Raw genomic sequence first — 21247 nt, forward strand, 5'->3', positions numbered from 1 at the left:
AAAATCAAACAAAAATCAGAAAATTAAAAAAATCCAAAATAGTGTTATTTCTTGTTCAGAAAAATCAGAAAATCCAAAAAAAATATTTTGTTTCTGCTTTATTTTTTCAGAAAATATGAAAAATCCAAAAATATTTTTTTTGTGCTAATTTTTCTTTTAGTTTTGTTTTGTCTTGAAAAGTGATTTCAGGCGTAGATGAGACTTGTGGAGACTGTATTGAAGATCTTTTGAGCCAAGGCTTCATCCGTGAGCATCGAAGAATTCGCATTCGAAGGATCAAGAAATGAAGATTATTCTTTCGACATTCAAACTGTCAATCCCAGAAGCATGGTGAAGCTATACTTGAAGATTATGTGACAGATTGCATTGAGCTTCCTCAATCAGTCCGCTGCTATCTTGTACCTGCTGAAGAGATCCAAAAGATTATTTCTCTCTGATGTTCTCCCTGAAGATTCTCAAGCTGAAAGAGCTATCTTTCAAGAATCTTTTCAAGAAGCCTCCTCACCCAACGTGCGTTCAATGTCAAATTTTGAAGAAAACCCCAACCGCTCAAGATGAATTCAGTTATTGAAGATTCATATGTTCATCTTGATGCTGTGAAGAAATTTGAAGATTAATGCTGAAGCCAAGCTCCCAATGAAGATTAACAAGAAAAGGCCAGCTACTTTTTAGGGGGAGTTTGTTGGGCCAATTAGAAAAGAAAGCTATAAACCAAGGGGGGAGATTGTTGGGTCAAAAATATGGTTTATACTTTGCTTTTCTAGGAAAATATATTTTTATGTAATGTTGTATGTGTTTGCGGTTTGTGTGTACGGCCGTACATGTGTGTACAGCCGCACACCCTGTGTACGGCCGTACACAGGGTGTGCGGCTGTACACATGTGTATGGATGGAGGTCCATATAAATAGATGAGTGCATGTGGGAGTGTACGGTTAGAGTGGAGGAAGAGGCTAGAGAAGAGAGAGAAAATTAGAGAGAAGAAGTGTGTGTGAGAGAGAATCTATTGTAAGGAGCATCAATCATATCATCAATACATTAGATTCAAGTTGTTCTTCGTTTCCTTCTCTTCTATATTGATCTGACATCATCCAATTGATTGAGATTCCGCACCATCAATTGGATCTGATTGATACACAAGCAATTTTGGAGACTTACATTTAATAAATCAGTTAGACTAGTTATATTTAATTTTAAATGTAACAAGATGAAGAAATGACCTCCTTGAAGACGACTTAACCATTTAAGACCATAATCCAAACCATAAGCTTCTACTTTTGGTTTTGGGATTAATTATAGTCTTAATGGTTTAAGTGTTGCAACTTTCATAACATGAAGATTTAAGGTTCTTATTCAAGCAAGAGTTGACTTGGCAAGTGGAAACTTGAAGACCTTTTGAAGTGTCCCTTAAGTCCTTTAGGAAAGACTTAATAATTCTTGTGATGGCTCACAAAAATTATTACTAGACATGACTTGGTTTATACACATTATAATGCATGCTTGTGATGTTTATTTTGTGTTAATTGTATGTTATGTTTTGTGTATGAAAATGAGTTTTACATGCCAAACAACATTTTAACATAAGATAATATCACTTGGAGTTTGATTAAAAAATATTTAAAAGATAACGTAAGATGTTTATAAATGGATATTTATAAAAACGTATTTACCGGTTAAAACTCAATTTTTTTTTTGTTGAAAATAGTCTTATTGTAAAACTTATATGTGACATCCCCAAAATCTCGGTCAGAAAAGACCGTTTTCATTTATGCTTTTTAAACATTTTCAGAGTAAATCCTTTTGATTTTAAAAGAGATGCAGAATCTGTTCCTGAAAACAAAACATGATAAAATAGATCTTTTATCAAAACATTTCATAAAGAAATATAATTTCATTTCATAATCAAAATCGTGATGTCATGTTCCGATACAGACCATAAAGCATAAACGATAACATTACAAGTCATTGAAAAAAATATATACATATACAGACTTGTAAACAAAACAACTTGATGATTCATCCATCTTATGCCCTTGCGCCACTTCCTATAATAGAAATAAACTGAGTGGGTCAGGTTTGGGAGCCTGGTGAGCATATAGGGTTTTCAACCCACAATAAATAATTATATTTAATTCAACAATCAACAATAACCCGATTACCCATTCCCGTTATCCTCACTTTACGTCCCTAAAACAACATCTATTATAAGGGACCTAATCTAGGATTTTCATAGGGACAGACATTACTGCAAAGGGGCTTCCTTAGCAATAAATATCCTAAAGGCAACCATGAGGGGGATAGAGTACACCGGTGAACACGTCGTTCACAACACCTACAGGTTATGAGTCTGCTAGTGTTCCACAGAACTGTCTAGAATAGTCTGTGGTCGTCATCCATACTCTGCTGAATGACTAGAATAACACCAACAACATCGGGGCCTCTCATCTGTTTATTACACACCAACTATCTACCCATGTTCTACCCAACATATTAGTAGATAAAAATATACATTTTATACAAAGTTTAAAACCTGTATAGCATGCTCGATCAATACATTTTTCCACATAATAGATGAGGCACACACACATAACACGTATTTCATAGAGAATAAATCAGATCTATGAGATAGAAGAAAGTGAATATACCTTCACACATATAATCAACAAAGTATACATGTAACACGTATTTCGTATAAAATACTTCATAATAATGTGTTAGAAGAAAATGACTACACACTCACTTGATCAGAAGATGATCGGGCAGCACTACGGCTTGCAAAAGTAGTGTTTCTCCGTAGATCTGGAAGATTTTCACAAAAACCGGGCTCCTTGCGGGCAGGGCTTCGGCTCGGAAATCTCACTTCTCGGGATCCTCGGGGCTTTGGATCTTGCTTTGGGGCTCGGGAATGATACCGGGGCTTTGGGATATGATTGGCATGAAAAACGAGGCAAAAACTAGAGAGAAGAAAGAGTTTGAACAAGAGAAAATGGTTGATCACGGTTTCTATTTATAGGCTGCTGGGTCTGGGATTACGCTGGGCGTAACTTGGTTACGTTGGGCGTACTTTGACGTCACTGCGTGCGTCAATTGGTGGCACTTGAGTATTGGTCAGACAAGTTGCATCCCTCTGAGTACGCTGGGCATACTCAAATTACGCTCGGCGTAATTTGACTCGTCAAACTTCTAAATTGCGTAACTTTCGCATACGAGCTCCGTTTTTGACGTTCTTTATATCCACGCGTAGGTCAGACCATACTCTACAACTTTCATTTAGACTCCGTCGGCTAATTTTGAATTTTATTTTTATTATTTTTTTTAGAAGGCCGGGACAGAAAAACTTTATTATAAATTCACAACTTCTTCGCCCGATGTCCGTTCTCGCCTAACTTTTCATCGTTTCGCTACTAAAAACGAGATCTTCGATTCTCGTTTAGATTGTTTCGGCTAAAAACCACTCGATCTCAAATCGAGTATTCGGGCTGCATACTGTCAAGTCGAAACTTCAGAAAATCATAACTTCCTCATACGAAGTCAGATTTGGGCGTTCTATATATATTCGGAAACCTCGTTTCGGCCACTACAACTTTATGCAAATATATTGAGTTTATTTTACACTTAAATTTTGACGCTCATTTTATTTTTAATTCATTAAATTATAATAATTAAGAAAATACACACATAATTCACATAATTCACATAATTCACAAATAATACATTTTTATTATTTCAAATTGGGTTACAAAGGTTAACCTAGACTATTACATTGCTAAAAATGGCAAGCCCAGAAACACAGGCGTTACAATTCTCCCCACCTTATAATGATTCCGTCCCCGAAATCACACATCAACAAACAACCGCGGGTAGCGACTCATCATGTCACTCTCCGTCTCCCAGGTGAGATTCGGCCCATTCGTGTGTTTCCATCGGACAAGCACTAACTCAACCATCTTTCATCGCAACTTTTTAGTCTTTCGGTCAACGATTACCTCTGGTTCTTCAATCAACCTTTTGTTCTCATCAATTCTCAACTCCGAAAGTCGAATCATGTCGGGAACTTCTCCCGTAAACTTCCTCAAGTAACACACATAAAAAGTGTTATGAATTCCATTCAGTTCTTCGGGTAGTTCGAGCTTGTAAACTGGGTTCCCAATACTCTGAAGAACTTTAAACGGTCCAATAAACCTTGGACTTAACTTTCCCCTTTTACCAAATCTTATAAGTCCCTTCCACGGCGAGACTTTAAGCAAAACCAAATCTCCAAATTCAAAAGTCATCGGTCTTTGCTTTTTATCAGCATAGCTCTTTTGACGATCCTGAGCTGCTAACATTCTCTTCCTAATTATTTTCAACTTTTCAACAGTTTGATGGACTATCTCTGGTCCCATAAACTGCTTTTCCCCAGCCTCAAGTCAACAAGACGGCGTATGACACTTCTGCTCGTACAAAGCCTGATAAGGTGCCATCTTAATGCTCGAGTGGAAACTATTATTACAGGAAGATTCAACCAATGGTAAATGTTCATCCCAATTACCTTGGAATTCCAGGGTACATGCTCTCAACATATCTTCAAGTGTTTGTATTGTCCGTTCGCTCTGACCATCAGTCTGCGGATGGTAAGCTGTACTTAAACACAACTTGGTACCCAATTCCTCTTGTAGACTTTTCCAAAATCGTGAGGTGAAACGACTGTCACGATCTGACACAATCGTTAACGGAACACCGTGAAGCCTCACAATTTCCTTCACGTAAGAATTTTCAAGCTTTTCCATAGACCATTTCTCATTAGCTGCTATGAAATGCACACTTTTAGTGAATCAATCAACGACCACCCAAATCATGTCGTGACCACTTTTTGTTCTGGGTAGTTTAGTGACAAAATCCATAGCAATGTCTTACCACTACCTATAGGTACATGTAAAGGTTCTAAACTCTCGTACGGTTTCTGATGTTGTGTCTTGACTCTCGCACAAGTCGCACACTCCGCCACATACTTCGCAACATCAAGCTTCATCGTCGGCCACCAGTAATAGGGTTTTAGGTCCCTATACATTTTTGTGCTACCAGGATGAATGGAGTACATGGTTTTGTGAGCTTCTTCCATCAGAAGATCTCTTATTCCTCCTGACTTAGGTACCCAAATACGATCTTGGAATACCTTCAGTCCATGACCGTTTGTATCGAACACCAACATTTTGCCCAAACGTTCTTCCTTTCGGTCATTCTTCTCAGAAGCTTCCTCTTGAGCTTTCTTTATACTTTCCACAATGGTCGAGACAACTTCAATTCTCAACACTCTTGGCCTTTTCCTTTCAAGATTGACTTTCTGACTGAGAGCATCAACAACAACATTTTCTTTACCGGGGTGGTAAAGTATCTCACAGTCGTAGTCCTTAAGTAACTCTAGCCAACGTCGTTGTCTCATATTCAATTCCTTCTGACTAAAGAGATATTGGAGACTCTTATGATCAGTGAAAAGTTTGCACTTCGTGCCGTAGAGGTAATGCCTCCATATTTTCAAAGCGAAAACTACCGCTGCCAACTCCAAATCATGAGTCGGGTAGTTCTTTTCATGCTCTTTCAGATGTCAAGACGCATATGCGATAACCTTATCTCTTTGGGTCAAAACACAACCCAATCCAACCCCAGACGCATTGCTATAAACAACGAAGTCTTCAACTCCATCGGGTAGAGATAGAATCGGTGCCTCACATAGCCTCTTCTTTAGCAACTCGAAAACTTCTCTGTGCTTATCATTCCAAGCATAAACAACTCTATAACATCCCGAAATATCAAGAGTAGAGTTGAAGGGCTAAAAGAGTAAATTGGGAAAGAGCGACTCGGCGAGTCCATGGGTGGACTCGGTGAGTAGAGTCGCGACTTGGTCGCATGTTAAGTAGCCAACTCGGCGAGTCAATAAGATGGACTCGGCGAGTAGGCGCTGAGTGGAGAAAACCCTAATTCTTGGGGTTGAGCCCTATATAAAGAACATAACATCCATTCCCCCAGCCTCTTTACTCATCCTCAAGTCCAGAAACCCTAACCTTCGTATGTGAGTGGATCAAGTTGCATTTGGGAGCTTGGAGAAGCAATTGTTGAGGAAATCTTGAAGGGTAGGAGGCTTGGAGCAAGGGGCTTTGCGTGGATTCGAGTTCCATTGCAGTTGGGGCATTCTTTTGAGGTAATATCTCATCCTTGGGCTGTTGTTCATATGGATTCATCATTATGGGGTTTGTGGGGAGTTTATCTTTTGGTGTTTTGGAGTTTAGAGGTTAGATCTGAGGTTGCTACCTCAGATCTGGAATGGAGAAGGGTTGGAATGCCTGAAAGTCCCTGTGTTTAAGTGTGTAGAGAAGCTATCATGTCCCAAACCCTATCCCTAAAGTGTTAAAGGCCTAGATCTCTTTGGATTCACGTAAATTTTGCCACTTTACGTGATGGATGGGTTGTAGAAGGCTAGATCTATGTTTTGGATCAATTGCATGGCCTGAAGTGCTTCTATATGGATTCAGACCGGTGGTACTCGGCGAGTCACATGGGTGGACTCGACGAGTTGCTTGAAGACGAGCTGGAACTCGACGAGTTGGAAGAACAACTCGGCGAGTTGGATGAAGATGGCCTGGAACTCGGCGAGTTGTATGAACAACTCGGCGAGTAGGTTGAAGATAGCCTTAGACTCGGCGATTCTGTTCTTGGACTCGGCGAGTCTTGTCGAAGAGTCCCAATATTTTCTGGTTGAGTTGAGAATCGGCGAGTCAAGGGATGACTCGGTGAGTTGTGGACGAGTGGACTCAGAGTTAGGTCGCGGATTGAGGGAAGTTCTGAGCTTGGGGACTCAGCGAGTAGAGTCAGTCAGGGGTCGACTTTTACCTTGTCCAAAGGTTGACCAGTTGTCTTCCAGGGGTATTTTGATAATTAAGGGTATTTATTGAGTTGAGTGTTTTGGTGTTCAGTGGAGGAGTTCGTGTCGGAGTTTGGAGCAGCGGGATCTTATCCTTTTACCCGGCAGTTTCGAGGTGAGTTATCCTCACTATATCAACAGGGTCTAAGGTGTTGGGTTTTGAGCATTCTCACACTCCTAAGTGTACATGCAACCCTAAATACCTTGGATCTATGTTTTCTCTATTATACATGCAAATAAGAACTTCCAAGGTATTATCCTAATCTAGCATACAAAACAATAACTATAGCAAGATAGAATACATACCTCTTTGGTGTAGGAAGTCTTCATGAAGCTTGAGTGCCAAGTGCCCCAAGTGTGACACCTCAAATGGTTCACACAACACCAAATACACATGGATTAACTTGAGAGAATTCTACACTTCATGAAAATCGGCTAGCCCTTTCTCACCCTCTCTAGTGGGCGATTTTGGTCAAGAATAAGATGGTTATATAGTTAGGGTTACACCATGTAAACCCTAATTGACATGGCCTTTCATTTCCATGATCCATGGGTACAAATACACCATGGAGCATCCATGGAGCATCATATGGGTTTTAGCCCAACTAGATAATCCATGGAGCATTAGCCCACTATATAAGTATGGATGATTTGCACAATCAACCCATATATTTAATTAGTCTTCTTTTGATCACTTAATTAATCCTAGATTAATTCTTGATCACTACTAATTAAATAATCTTATTATTCTTATTATTAATATACTAGAACTTATAATATATTAATAACCATAAGTGTCTTATTCCTCTCATTTAGTCTATCCAAGTGCATGATGCCATGCAACCCAAATGGACCATGCCGGGTCGGGTCAAGTCTTGCCAATTATAGTTATGGACTTAGACATTAATCCAATAGTCTCCCACTTGGATAAGTCTAAAACTATTATTGCGTATGACTTCAGGAACCAACTGGCAATCGTAGCTCTCAAAAGCTTCTGTCGAACTCTGACCTTGTAGATGAACTCTGACCTTTGTCAATGACTTGTCCATTAGATAAGGGATCATATATTCCTCCATTCTAGATATCATATGGACTGAGACATGGATTATAATCATTCTCTCTGTCCATTTGTTGTTTCCCGATTTTCGATTTATGACGACTGACTAATTGAACAAATCAAATCAGTCCTGGCCCGGCCGAGCACTTCCATTTGTCATCATCAAATCATTGAGGGGCCCACAGATATCGCTTTTATCCCGAAGGTAAAAGGAACGGATAAACTTCGACTCATATGGCTTGTTCTACTACTTGTTGAATCATACACAAAGGCACGTTTTATAGCACCGAGTTACCAAATGCGTTTTCGTGCTATCAATGTACTATCAACTCATAGTAACAACTCATATCTCTAGGTTTGTAGAATATAAGATATTATCGTCTCATGATCACTCGTGATAAAATCCATGAAGTGATTCCAATGAGCGCGGGTTGAATCCAATACTCAGAACTTATGAGCACTCATGAGTGTTGTAGCCCTTTGTCCAACACCTTAGACCTCTACAAGCCAACCCATGACAGTCTTAATTCATATCTACTTCCAACATATGACCGACTGTGGATGGTTTGAATAACTTAGTCATTCCGAAAGAATAACCCAGTTTATTCGGGAAGTCAAAACATGCAAAATGAAACACAATAATAATCGAATCCAATATGGTCTCAGAACTTATGAATATAAATAAAACACCTTTTATTTATCACCATATGATTACACATTATTCATTGTATACTGTTTCAGCTATCAACTTTATTCTTGAATTTAAAACAATAGTTGTCCCATGCTCCAAGCATGTACACTATGTTTTCTTAAACACCAGTCATGCCACACACCAAGTATGCATACTATGTTTGTCTATGATCTTTACTTTGTGAACTAGATCAATTGAACATAACTTCAATGATTCTCTTTTCACACTCCCAAATCCTTACTGCAAATGCAAGAATTCCAAATTCATGCCATTTACTGAAATCTGTTAGATTCTAAACTTATATGCATTGATACTCTTGTAACGATTATGCACAAACTCACAAAGACTTGGCAACAATCATTACAGAGTATTCCAAAGGAGATCAACTCCTTGGAAATATCCTTCTTGCATTAAGTTTCCTTAATCTTACACAGATTGAAAATTCTAACTTTGAAACATTTCCAGATTCCATTTTGACTATCACTTCTGAACAAGAGTTGCCTCCTTACAGATTATGTCAATATGGTCCTTCCAGAATTATCACTATACTTCCAATTGTCCTTGAGTAACCAATCTTTGGTAAACCTTAGATTGTCCTCGACAATTGTTTAATCCTTTTAGTCATATCCAGTTCTAAACCTTTTATGCCGTAATCATAATCGAATTTTAGAACGCAAATAATGGACCCGTATACAGAATTTCCTTATGTTGAGCCATTCCAACATGAAATTCATATATATCCTTGACTAAATGATTAAAACCTCACGATCTAAGCTTATAGATTTGAGATGAAGTATAATTTCCTCTCCCTTAATTATAGCAAAACAACCTTTTCCCAATTGAAACCTTTTGTTTTTCTATAATTAACATTGCTAGCTTGCAATACTTATCATAATGATCATGCTCCCACTAACATGATGATTATTAGCATAACACTTATGCTCCCACTAGCTTTGACATGTACTTAGAAAGCTCGACTTCTAGAAATCAATACTTTATTGACTTTCTTACCAAAGTTCAGATTTCTGATACAAGATTGTTTTGATAAAACTTTATCAAAATCATACACCTTCCCTTAGATAGCACACTTGTGTATCTAAACAATTATGAAGAGGTATGCCGTAATCATAATGGTTAGACCTTTTTGCCACTTCTCACAAGTCCAGGTTAGTGTGCCGGTAAACCACACACGCTCCACTAACGACTTTGAGAATGCAAATATCACAATTGCTATCTAGCTAAAATCATCTTAGTGAAAGTGTTTCCTCACCATCATTTTCATGAATCGGAGAGAAACCTTATTACACTTAGATTTTTAATGGTGTATGTGTTCTTATCCATGTGAATTGTCATAACCATAGTCACAAGACAAGGATAATGACAAATCCAAACTCATATGGATTGAACTCAATCTTAATTTCTTGCCACCTGGCAGCTCAAGGGCCTACCATTGCTTCCAAGTTGTTGTGCAACCAATTGAGAACTCTAAGAACTCATATGCAAAGCCAACTTTAACTGGAATGGGCACAGAATATGTCAACACAATAGATTATAAACCTCAAATTGTGTGCTAGAGAAGAACTTTAGGTTTTATTCTTGATTAGTTCTTGAGACTTTCAAGACCTTTAAGACTCCCACTGTCTTCTTGACATATAAGACTCCCTTGTCAAACATCCAAGAGACAGTGTGGATTCTAATCAAGACAAACACTTTACACATTTGGCCTAAGTTGGTCTTTGTTTTATCCAAAACATCACAACTTACCAATTTCAAATGTACAAGAGTAGGAAACTTTTACTCTTACATTTGACAAGTGTTTTAAACCTTCTTTAAGACATGTCACTCAAATTACAATCTTGGAGTATGACTCTAAGACTTGTATTGGAACGAAGTATGAATCATCTTCTTGATTTAACCATTTCAACAATTCAAGTTCCTCTTCTTAGTCATAAGAATGCACTAAGACTTCCTCAGAGAACTAATTGTGCTATGGTTTCTTAATCATTAAGATGATCACAAAAACTGATACTAAAGTACTCTCCCATCTTTTCAGATCTGAGAAACTTTTATCCTTCTGCCTAATTTGATTCTTCTTATTCGCTCTGTCATACATTGAAACCATTTTCCAATGTCTCAGAGTTACACTTAAGCTTGTAGGTATAATCATATTTACTGATCTTTTGTAATCTATGACGAATTGTTTAATCAATCTTTTGTGGTGGACTTAATCAGTGCACATGAATGTGTACTCGATCCCTTAGTCCTTCACTTGACTCACACATCCATGTGAACAAGTAATCAGTCTTAATTTTCCAATACTTGAAAGTTCTCATTCATCATGCTATACAACTTGCATGATTCCAAGTTCCGGTCCAAATGAAACTTGGGTGATGAGAATCTTTCCTTATTTGGTAAATATAGACATTACCACAAATGAAAGAATCAACTTCATATTTCCACTCTTGCTCTTAATGGAATCACATAAGCAACAATTTTTCCTCAAATGCCATTGTAAGGATATTTTAAAATAAATAAAATAAAAAATTTTCTTTTATTTTAAAATTTGTGGAAAACTTATCCTTACAATCCATATGAAAACTTGTTGTTACCTATTCCTAAGCAATATCTCATAACTCCTAAGAAGTAGCTCAAGAATCCGATCTTCAAACTATGCGATAGAAATCCATCTACGCCATCAGATTCAGCATATTCTTTCTTTAAGTTTCTTCACTTTTCTTTGATTCTTAAAACATCACCATGTGACCCAGTCACATCATGTATCAAGAATCTCAGAATAGAAACTTAACAGAGTTAGATAGTGGAGTTTACCTGAAGTAGAGTCAAACTTATTGACTTTAACATCCTTAGGTAAATTTTGGCAGCTTCGCAACCAATGCCCCTTCCTTTGGCGATATAAACATATGGACCCTTTGATAATGGTACATGAGACTATCACAGACTTAGCTTTTCCCTTTACCATTTGGTCAACCGAGTTGACTATGGCCGATCCCTTTCCATTGGGAAGAGAATGCTTTACTGGATATCCAATGTCATCATTGTCAATGTCCATAAAGTTTTAGGAAGTTGATCTTAACAAATAGATAAGATCATTAAGGGTCTTGTCATAGTCTGTTTCATAGGCATTCCAAAAGAACTCACTATGTGACTTAGAAAGTGATTGAACCACCAACTTTCTCAAGACTTTGACACCCAACTCTCCCGGCTTGTCAATATGTGACTACATCTCCAAGATGTGACCACACCTTGACCTTGCCTTGCCAATAGGGCTTGAGTGACCTTAAACTTTTCAAGAACTTGTGGGTTAGGGAGAATAATTGGAGGAGGAGAAAGAAGTATGATATCCATGGGACATCATCTTCATTAGGAAACCTTGTTTCAAGAGATTTGGGAAGATCACAGGTGTCTAAACCAGACATCTTTTGGGAGATATTCAAGATAGTTGATTTAAAGTCCTTAATATGACACCCAATATGAAATATTAAGGCTAGGACCCAACAAACTATTTTATAACTTAGAAGAGGTATGCCGTGATCCAAGCTATAAAATATTTGAAGGTAGGTGAATGACGATTCACCAATTTCCACCAAGATAAACGAAATGTATTATTAGGTTTTAATTGGTTTTGAAACTCCTAGATCTTTGAGATTCATTGAACTTTTCAAAGGCATGTTTCAATCTCGAGTGTGCCCTTCAGGTTTTGTGACTCGGATGCCGAGGATCACAAAACAAGGTGTGAAGTAACCATGCAAATCACTTGGTACCCTTAATAAATTACCCCTCAATCGATGTGCCGGTTAACCACACACGCTCCATCGATACTATGATAAATATTAAGTCACCCTTTACCTACCTTGTTAAGTCCAAGTTAGTGTGCCGGTTAACCACACACGCTCCACTAACGACTTAGACAAAGTGTAAAGTGTAATTTCATGGGTTAGCACCTTATTCACATTTTTCCTAAGTAACTAAGATTGGGTATTATTAAGAGTTTAGTTACTTAGTATTAATCATTAATACTTTTAATGAAGGGAGAATTATAGTCCTGTCAAACCCGTTCGGCTAACGACCCTCCACCGGTCAAGCAAGCGGTGGGTGAAAGTGGACACCCATTAAGTTGCCATTTTATAGGCAACAACCTTATACCCACCTTATAGACCGGCTTCGTGAATGAGGCGTACTAGCGGTAAGACTGACTTTACTCTTATACATACATATATATATATATATATATATATATATATATATATATATATATATATATATATATTATTAACTTATAATATTATAAAGTATAAGGGTTGAATTTTAACTTTTAAAATTCTAAGGGCTAACTTGGAATTAAAGTATTCATAAGGAAAACTTTTCAAATTCCAAAACTTGAGGGCAAGTTTTGAAACTATTCAAAAACTAATTAATTCCATAACTTATGTGTTTAAAGTAGTTTTAATCCAAAAACTCTTCAAGTTCCATAACTTGAGGACAAGTTATGGAAGACTTTAAACTAATAAAAGAACTAACTTTTTCTTTATTTTATAACTTATGGATTTAATTATGGTTACATATTTTTCTTTAATGAAGTGACTCTTGAACTTCCATAACTTGAGGACAAGTTATGGAGTCATAAAAAATTATTCAATGACACAAGACTCTTCATTTTGTAACCATTGCCAACTATTATGAGTTTTATGAGTCTTTAATGTGACTCTTCATGTAACTTGAGGACAAGTTACACAAACACATTTTATACTCAACTCTTAGATTAAAATGGATTGAAAACAACTATTTCAATTAACTTTTCTATTAATCTAAGCAACTCATAAGAACAAGATAATTCAAATCAAATATTTTCATGTAATTAGTATAAACCTTAAACTAATACAAAACATGAATCTATTGACAATTATCTTTGAAAATGGATTAGCATGAACATTACCACATCAAAAAACAAGTTTATAAGTTCAAAAACATCTTAGGGTAATGTTCCTAGTCCATTTCTAGCCAAAAACGTCGAATATATGCTGTCTGGGGCTCCTACTCGTCGAGTGCATGAACCTACTCGGCGAGTAGGATGATTTTACTCATGGACTCGGCGAGTTCATCAGTGGACTCGACGAGTCCAGTGCCCAGAAAGCCAGAAAATCGAGTTTTTCAGCATTTTTCAGCAATTTGCATCAAGTATAAGAGAAAGCAAGCCTAGGCTCTGATACCACTGTTGGGTTTTGAGCATTCTAACACTCCTAAGTGTACATGCAACCCTAAATACCTTGGATCTATGTTTTCTCTATTATACATGCAAATAAGAACTTCCAAGGTATTATCCTAATCTAGCATACAAAACAATAACTATAGCAAGATAGAATACATACCTCTTTGGTGTAGGAAGTCTTCATGAAGCTTGAGTGCCAAGTGCCCCAAGTGTGACACCTCAAATGGTTCACACAACACCAAATACACATGGATTAACTTGAGAGAATTCTACACTTCATGAAAATCGGCTAGCCCTTTCTCACCCTCTCTAGTGGGCGATTTTGGTCAAGAATAAGATGGTTATATAGTTAGGGTTACACCATGTAAACCCAAATTGACATGGCCTTTCATTTCCATGATCCATGGGTACAAATACACCATGGAGCATCCATGGAGCATCATATGGGTTTTAGCCCAACTAGATAATCCATGGAGCATTAGCCCACTATATAAGTATGGATGATTTGCACAATCAACCCATATATTTAATTAGTCTTCTTTTGATCACTTAATTAATCCTAGATTAATTCTTGATCACTACTAATTAAATAATCTTATTATTCTTATTATTAATATACTAGAACTTATAATATATTAATAACCATAAGTGTCTTATTCCTCTCATTTAGTCTATCCAAGTGCATGATGCCATGCAACCCAAATGGACCATGCCGGGTCGGGTCAAGTCTTGCCAATTATGTTACCAGGGACTCATACTTCCATCTTTCTTCTTAACGAATAACACCGGAGCTCCCCAGGGCGATGAACTAGGTCTAATGAAACCTTTGTCCAATAATTCCTGAAGTTGCATCATTAGCTCCTTCATCTCCGTCGGTGCTAGTCGGTAAGGTGCTTTTGCTATTGGCGTCGTCCCTGGTAACAAGTCAATACGGAATTCCACTTGTCGATCAGGAGGTAATCTAGGAAGATCTTCGGGAAATACTTCCAGATAATCACACACAATGGGAATATTCTGCATCACCTTCTTTTGCTTCTTAGCATCAATCACGAATGTTAAGTATGATGTACACCCCTTGGTCAAACATTTTCTGGCTTTCATTAGAGAAATGATTCCAGAATTTACTCTACATTTGTCTCCATACACCATAAACGATTCCTTCCCAGGCGGGTTCACTTTTACTATTTTCTTCTTGCATAAAATTTCGGCATCATTGGCGCTAAGCCAATCCATTCCCAAAACAATGTCGAAACCGTTAAGTTCTATAGGCAATAATTCCTCGTGGAACTTATTCCCATTCAAGTCAATTAAGATGTTTTTCATACGATGGCTAACAGGTACAAACTTGCCACTAGCAACATCGACTAATAAAGCATTATCTAGTCTATCGACAGGCAAAGCTAGTTTTCTACCAAATTCATGCGAAATAAAGGAGTAGTTGGCTCCAGAATCAAATAAAATTTGGATAGGCAATTCATTTACGAGAAAGGTACCTGAATCGACATCGGCTTCATCTTTGGCAGCTTCCAGTGTCATCTGGAATGCTCTCGCCTTCGGCTTTGGCAGAATGTTGGGTTTTGCTGCCTCCTTCTTCTTCGGACAATCTCTTGAGATATGCCCTTCCTCACCACAACCATAACAAACATTCTTGGTGAGGGTGCAGTCGTTGGCATAATGCCTTGGCTTTCCACATTTGAAGCATGTGGCTTCCTCGCCGCACTTCCCATGATGTTTCTTCTTACACTTGTCGCACCATTTCGCCTCTACCTTTCCTCCACTTCCTCTCGAACCAGATTTTGAGAATTTACTTTTCTTGCTGGACCCTGAAGATCCCTCCAACTTCCTCTTTTCACCAACCTCTGACCTTTCCAGACCTTTTTCCCTGATCTGGGTCTCAACATTTCTAGCAGCCCAGATGGCGGATTTCAATGTGGTTGCTTTCTTAACCATTGGACCATAGTCCGCTGGTAGTCCGTGGGAAAACTTGTTGACCTTAGAGAGTTCTGCTGATACCAAATATGGGATAAACTTCATCTTTTCTGTGAAACTAGCAGCGTATTCAGTAACGCTCAATTTACCGGTTAACCGGTTTACCGGTTAAAACTCAATTTTTTTGTTGAAAATAGTCTTATTGTAAAACTTATATGCGACATCCCCAAAATCTCGGCCAGAAAAAACCGTTTTCATTTATGCTTTTTAAACATTTTCAGAGTAAATCCTTTTGATTTTAAAAGAGATGCGGAATCTGTTCCCAAAAACAAAACATGATAAAATAGATCTTTTATCAAAACATTTCATAAAGAAATATAATTTCATTTCATAATCAAAATTGGGATGTCATGTTCCGATACAGACCATAAAGCATAAACGATAACATTACAAGTCATTCAACAAATATATACATATACAGACTTGTAAACAAAACAACTTGATGATTCATCCATCTTATGCCCTTGCGCCACTTTCTGTAATAGAAATAAACTGAGTGAGTCAGGTTTGGGAGCCTGGTGAGCATATAGGGTTTTCAACCCACAATAAATAATTATATTTAGTTCAACAATCAACAATAACCCGATTACCCATTCCCGTTATCCTCACTTTACGTCTCTAAAACAACATCTATTATAAGGGACCTAATCTAGGATTTTCATCGGGACGGACATTACTGCAAAGGGGCTTCCTTAGCAATAAATATCCTAAAGGCAACCATGAGGGGGATAGAGTACACCGGTGAACACGTCGTTCACAACACCTACAGGTTATGAGCCTGCTAGTGTTCCACAGAACTGTCTAGAATAGTCTGTGGTCGTCATCCATACTCTGCTGAATGACTAGAATAACACCAACAACATCGAGGCCTCTCATCTGTTTATTACACACCAACTATCTACCCATGTTCTACCCAACATATTAGTAGATAAAAATATACATTTTATACAAAGTTTAAAACCTGTATAGCATGCTCGATCAATACATTTTTCCACATAATAGATTAGGCACACACACATAACACGTATTTCATAGAGAATAAATCAGATCTATGAGATAGAAGAAAGTGAATATACCTTCACACATATAATCAACAAAGTATACATGTAACACGTATTTCATATAAAATACTTCATAATAATGTGTTAGAAGAAAATGACTACACACTCACTTGATCAGAAGATGATCGGGCAACACTACGGCTTGCAAAAGTAGTGTTTCTCCGTAGATCTGGAAGATTTTCACAAAAACCGGGCTCCTCGCGGGCAGGGCTTCGGCTCAGAAATCTCACTGCTCGGGATCCTCAGGGCTTTGGATCTTGCTTCGGGGCTCGGGAATGATACCGGGGATTTGGGATATGATTGGCATGCAAATCGAGGCTAAAACTAGAGAGAAGAAAGAGTTTGAACAAGAGAAAATGGCTGATCTCGGTTTCTATTTATAGGCTGCTGGGTGTGGGATTACGCTGGGCGTAACTTGGTTACGCTGGGCGTACTTTGACGTCACTGCATGCGTCAATTGGTGGCACTCGAGTATTGGTCAGACAAGTTGCATCCATCTGAGTACGCTGGGCGTACTCAAATTACGCTCGGCGTAATTTGACTCGTCAAACTTCTAAATTGCGTAACTTTCGCATACGAGCTCCGTTTTCGACGTTCTTTATATCCACGCGTAGGTCAGACCATACTCTACAACTTTCATTTAGACTCCGTCGGCTAATTTTGACTTTAATTTTTATTATTTATTTTTAGAAGGCCGGGACAGAAAAACTTCGTTATAAATTCACAACTTCTTCGTCTGACGTCCGTTCTCGCCTAACTTTTCATCTTTTCGCTACTAACAACGAGATCGTCGATTCTCATTTAGATTGTTTCGGCTAAAAACCGCTCGATCTCAAATCGAGTATTCGGGTTGCATACTGTCAAGTCGAAACTTCAGAAAATCATAACTTCCTCATACGAAGTCAGATTTGGGCGTTCTATATATATTCTGAAACCTCGTTTCGGCCACTACAACTTTATGCAAAGATATCGAGTTTATTTTACACTTAAATTTTGACGCTCCTTTTATTCTTAATTCATTAAATTATAATAATTAAGAAAATACACACATAATTCACAAATAATACATTTTTATTATTTCAAATTGGGTTACAAAGGTTAACCTAGACTATTACATTGCTAAAAATGGCAAGCCCAGAAACACGGGCGTTACATTATAAATACCCAACTTTAAAATATTTGAAACAGTTTAAAAGATGGTTAAACATTATATAAACTCCATGTCTTTATAATAAATAAGGAGTTTTTATTAAAAAGATTAAAATCGCTTTATAACGTTATAACGACAAATAATAAAACTAGTGATTATTTATTGCGTCGAAACTTAATATATGATATTGGTGTTTTAAACATAACGCAACATGTTGATATTATGTTTTATGCATGCTAAATGAGATTTAAAACATAAGTATCATCACCCAAGTTTTGGTTTATCAAAATATGACTTTTATCATAAGATGCATAAAATTGAATTTATAAAATAAAATGAGTTTTTTCTACAAATTCATGAAGTCATAAGTTTTTTTGATTGTTAAAAGGATGTTTAAAATAATGCTTTTATAACTCATTCAAAACTCCAAGTCTTAAGTATAAAATAAAGTTTTATTAAGACTATTACCGGTTCTTAAAACCGATCTACGACTAGACTTTAAAATACCAGATTTTAGTTTATAATTGATCGCGATTAATGACAAATAAAACGAAGTTTTTTTTGGCACCAAAAGAACCTCATAATAGGTGATATGAATTTTACAAAAGGGTACATGAATTGTTGGATGCATGCAATATTCACAAGACCATGTTTTTATAAACTATAATTGTAAAACATATATAAAACATTTTCTAAAAATGCAAGTCATTGTCGTCCTTTTGAAGAACATTCGTTATAATTTGAGGGTTTTAGCGTCACGGGGTCACTTGGGCCTAGGATTGGATTTTGATGTTCGGGATAGTTTTGTAGTTTCTGGTTTCTAAACGGTCACTTTGTCCTAGGAGAGCCGCCGACTCCAACTACCGTCCATGTACGATCCATACTAGATCTGACCAACTGCCCATCCTACCTCCTCTACGTTCTTGACGTTCTTGACAGCCCATCTTTGTCTCAGTAGAGTCTTTCAGTGGCATGTTTCGGTCCTCTTCCCCATTACTTAGAAAAAGTGAGCCACCAGTTCAGGTACAAGATACTATCATTACCGCCTGGACAATTAGACATCCAACCCGTAATCGCAACGACCCAATTGCAAGAGCGGAGCTAAATATCAAATTCAGATTAACCAAGGCTCCGAAAGGGTCACTAATGAAATACCACATTTAGAAGTCCATTTACTCCGAAATTTAGACAAAAATGGAATTGTAATGCTGGGATCTTGGGTGGAAACATGTGATATTTTAGTAGGTAAATTAACGCCCCAAATGGTGAAAGAATCATCGTATGCCCCCGAAGATAGATTGTTACGAACCATACTTGGCATGCGGGTATAAATATTTTTGGCATGGGGATAGCTACTCCGCCCATTTGGTCGAGATAAACAAGACGTATTCTATCATAACTCGTTCCTGCCAAGAAAAAAAGTGCAGCACCAATAAACCCATGAGAGATTATTTGTAAAATAGCTCCATTGAGTCCCGTATCAGTTATAGAAGTAATTCTTATAAGTATGAAACCCATATGAGATACGGAGGAATAGGCTATTCTTTTTTTTAAATTGTGTTGGCCGGGAGATGTTGAAGCTACATAGATTATTTGTATTGTACCTACTATCATCAACCAAGGAGAAAATATAGAATGATCGTGTGGTAATAATTCCATATTAATCCGAATCAATCCATACGATCCCATTTTTAATAAAATTACGGCTAGAAGCATACAAGTACTGTAATGTGCCTCTCCGTGGGTATCTGGTAACCATGTATGTAGGGGTAGAATCGGTAATTTGACAGCAAAAGCAATAAAAAAATCCAATATAGAATATTATTTCCAAAGCCACAGGATACGATTGATTCACTGATGTTTCAAAATTTAATGTTGGTTCATTAGAACCATATAAACCGACATCCAGAACTCCCATTAAGAGAAAAATGGAACCTCCCGCCGTGTATAAAATAAATTTTGTGGCTGAGTAGAGACGTTTCTTTCCTCCCCACATGGATAGAAGTAGATAAACCGGAATTAATTCTAATTCCCACATGATGAAAAAAATTAAAAGGTCCCGAGAAGAAAATGATCCTATTTGACCACTGTACATTGCTAACATCAAGAAATGGAATAATCGAGAATCCCGAGTAATAGGCCAGGCTGCTAAAGTAGCTAAAGTAGTGATAAATCCTGTTAATAAAACGGGTCCTATAGACAGTCCATCTATTCCTAATTTCCAACGGAAATCAAAAAATTGATCCATTTATAATCCTCTACTAGTTGGATTAATGGATCGTCCAATTGAAAATGATAACAGAATGCATAGGCTGTTAGAAGAAGTTCTAACATGCATATACATATAGTATACCACCTAATGACCCTATTTCCTTTATGTGGAAGAAATAAAATAAAGGAACCCGCAAATATTGGTAACATTTCTAGTTCCATTTCTAGTCAAAGTGAAAATAGTAGTCAAAACGAGGATATCACAACGAGTGATCAAACTATACCAGAAAGTTCTACTCATATGGGTGTAACTCAACAATACCGACATTTGTGGGTTCAATGCAAAAATTTTTATGGATTAAATTATAAGAAATTTTTTAAATCAAAGATGCATCTTTGTGAACAATGTGGATATCATTTGAAAATGAGTAGTTCAGATAGAATCAAACTTTTGATCGATCCGGGCACTTGGGAGCCTATGGATGAAGACATATTGTGTGGCAACGTGAGCCAACGCCAGCAGAAAGGAGGAGGAGACGGAAGGCTGTATTCTGAATTTATGTCCGAATTGGACAGTGCAAAGATGATCATTGATGCTGGGAGTTCGGATAACATAGCGTCCACGGAGATGGTGGGTCAGTTGGGGCTGGGGAAGTTACTTGTTAGTTACAATGCTACAAGTTGTTTCAAGTAGGATGACTTGATCGGAATCTTATGTGATAAAGGTAATCTAAGCATGAAAGGTCCGAGACATAGATGGGATAAACATGTGAAGTTGAGCAATAATTGTTTAGGATCCTATAATATAGGAGTTACATATCATATGTAATTGGTAATCGCTACCTACCGAGTTTGATTAAGTTTATGGGATAAAGGTCACCTAACCATTTACTTGTTTCGTTACTTGGATCCTAGACTTTAATAAATTAATGTTTTACAAACAATAAAAGGTATTAATTTTTAAA

The 21247-nt window shown here is 37.3% G+C and overlaps 1 pseudogene; it reads right to left on the reverse strand.

The window, feature by feature from the left end:
* Positions 1 to 19214: 19214 nt before the first annotated feature.
* LOC128127823 (NAD(P)H-quinone oxidoreductase chain 4, chloroplastic-like) lies at positions 19215 to 20492 on the reverse strand (annotated as a pseudogene).
* Between the last annotated feature and the right edge of the window lie 755 nt (positions 20493 to 21247).

This window comes from Lactuca sativa, chromosome 8, assembly GCF_002870075.4.
Source record: "Lactuca sativa cultivar Salinas chromosome 8, Lsat_Salinas_v11, whole genome shotgun sequence".
NCBI classification, from domain to species: domain Eukaryota; kingdom Viridiplantae; phylum Streptophyta; class Magnoliopsida; order Asterales; family Asteraceae; genus Lactuca; species Lactuca sativa.